At 42.6% G+C, this 1987-nt stretch overlaps 1 protein-coding gene across 2 annotated transcripts in view; it reads right to left on the reverse strand.

The window, feature by feature from the left end:
- Positions 1-1987, reverse strand: part of LOC102774202 (zinc finger protein 709-like) — a 53624-nt gene that overhangs the window by 28662 nt on the left and 22975 nt on the right. Inside the window, exon 1 of one of the 2 annotated variants that reach the window (XR_001514206.1) lies at positions 955-978. The exons of the other annotated variant lie outside the window; for it this stretch is intronic. The gene's annotated coding sequence lies outside the window, so the exon portion shown is untranslated. Of the gene's footprint in view, positions 1-954; positions 979-1987 lie in introns of those variants that run through there. 2 annotated transcript variants of the gene reach the window in all.

Raw genomic sequence — 1987 nt, forward strand, 5'->3', positions numbered from 1 at the left:
ATGAAACATTTAAAATGATCTTTCTCTCTTTCTAAATGGGGGAAATGAAAATAATTAGGCCTGTTTGACATGCTAATATACAAGGGAAGCTTTGTCAAATAAGGAATAATAATTATGTAATATTTGTAAGAATTTATTACTCCCAAAATAATATGCCCTAGAAATTATATAAAATTTCTAAAGATCTAAAATGTTCTGTTATCATTTATAATTCTAGCTGTCACCTTAAAATGTTCAGACATGCACAGACAAGCACATTTCTTTATCAACTGTATTGTAATTAGATCTCTAATCATGTCATTGATAATCAGGAAATTCACTGAAATCAGAAAAATATTAAAAATTTAAAAATCAGGAAGGGCATACAGTCATTTGTCAATAGGTGGCTCTGGTGGACAGATTTCCTGGCTCTGGAGCTTATGCTTGAGGATCCCAAAAGAATGTAACAAATCAAGAAAGAGTTCTTAACTGGCTACCACAATGAGGGTACAGCAGAGGCAACGGACTGACATACCCAGTCTCTCTGTGAAAGAGGCCCATTAGCTTATCTTCATAGCTGCAGCCTGAAAGGCAGGCATCTAATTTAACATACACGTGGGGCCTACTGAAATACTCTACAGAGACTGAGCCCAGCAGGTGCAATACTTACATTTTACCTCTGCCTTGCTCTAGCTTACCAGTATTCCTGCAGAGCTTTATACTTGGTGCCCCGGTTTTCCTGGCTGCTGCCCAGGGGACACACCAGTTGTCTAGCTCTGGTTAACTCCTGGGGCTTTCGTTTCTGGGTCCACGAACCACACGACAAGGTCAAAGAATAAAAGGTGAGATCAAAAGACAGAGACAAATGAGAATGACAATATGACATGTCAAAACTTCTGGGATGCAGTAAAAGCAATAAAAAAAAAATACTTGATCTCTAACTGACAAATTAAGTAACAGAATCATCATTCTTACCTATGGAGGCCAGGTTCCTGAAAGGAGAAACTAGTCTTGGCCCAGCCCTGCGACAGCAGGCTAAAACACTCCAGTCTCTCTGGGAAAGGGGCTTATTTGCTTGTCCAGGAGCTTTGGCCAGAAGGCACACGTCTAGAGGCCTACTGAGATATTCTCTAGGAACAAAGGCTGGAGGTAACCATCTTTGCGCCCTCCATCAGCCTTCCTCTAGGCCAGTGGTTCTCAACCTTCCTAATCACTGAGTCCTAAAACATTGCAAATATCTATATAGTAGGATGCATCAATCTGACAGCACTGGGCATTTACACTCAATTTATAGAAGGGTTACATAGGATTCTGTGGTTTCTCAACATTTATTTTATGTCTTGGTCATCAGAAACACTCTGTCCATACTTATTTCCTCATAAATTTAACAGCATTATGCAGTACTTGCATCCTCACACAAAATTACAACTGAACTACAGAACAATCATCATTTAGAACCACCTGATATTTAGCTGTACAAAAGTCCTACAACTAAGGATATACAGAAGGCACATCAAGATTGGTAGGAGTGGAGACAGGGAATGGGCTAGTCCCACACGCACATTGTGGTTAAAAATCAGGAGGAATATCTCGGCGACAGAGCTCCCCCCCTGATGAACGAAGGGTCCTAGTGTCACACGAGACCCCCCAGCCCAGGATTCCAGTGCTGGAAAGAGGAGTCCCTAAAATTTCTGACCATGAAAACCAGCTGGTACTGTGGCTGAGATGGAGTGTGGCTGCCGTCCCAGGTATTCCTCTTAAAGACCCGGTGCATGGACTTACACAGACTTACTCTCTCTGAGCTCCAGCACTGAGGCGACAGCTCGAAAGATGTCAGGGACATACTGGTATGAAATGAACTGTCTGGCATCAGGGTGAGGGCTGGGGAAGGACAGCTTTCTCCCAGACAGAAGTACTGGCAGAAGTTATTGTTCCTTTGATGAGACTTCCCCACCACAATACTACAGGCAGGGGCCATATCTGAGTCTCCATCAACCTGGCCTACAGT

Source organism: Myotis davidii, unplaced genomic scaffold (assembly GCF_000327345.1).
Source record: "Myotis davidii unplaced genomic scaffold, ASM32734v1 scaffold1439, whole genome shotgun sequence".
Classification (NCBI taxonomy): Eukaryota; Metazoa; Chordata; class Mammalia; order Chiroptera; family Vespertilionidae; genus Myotis; species Myotis davidii.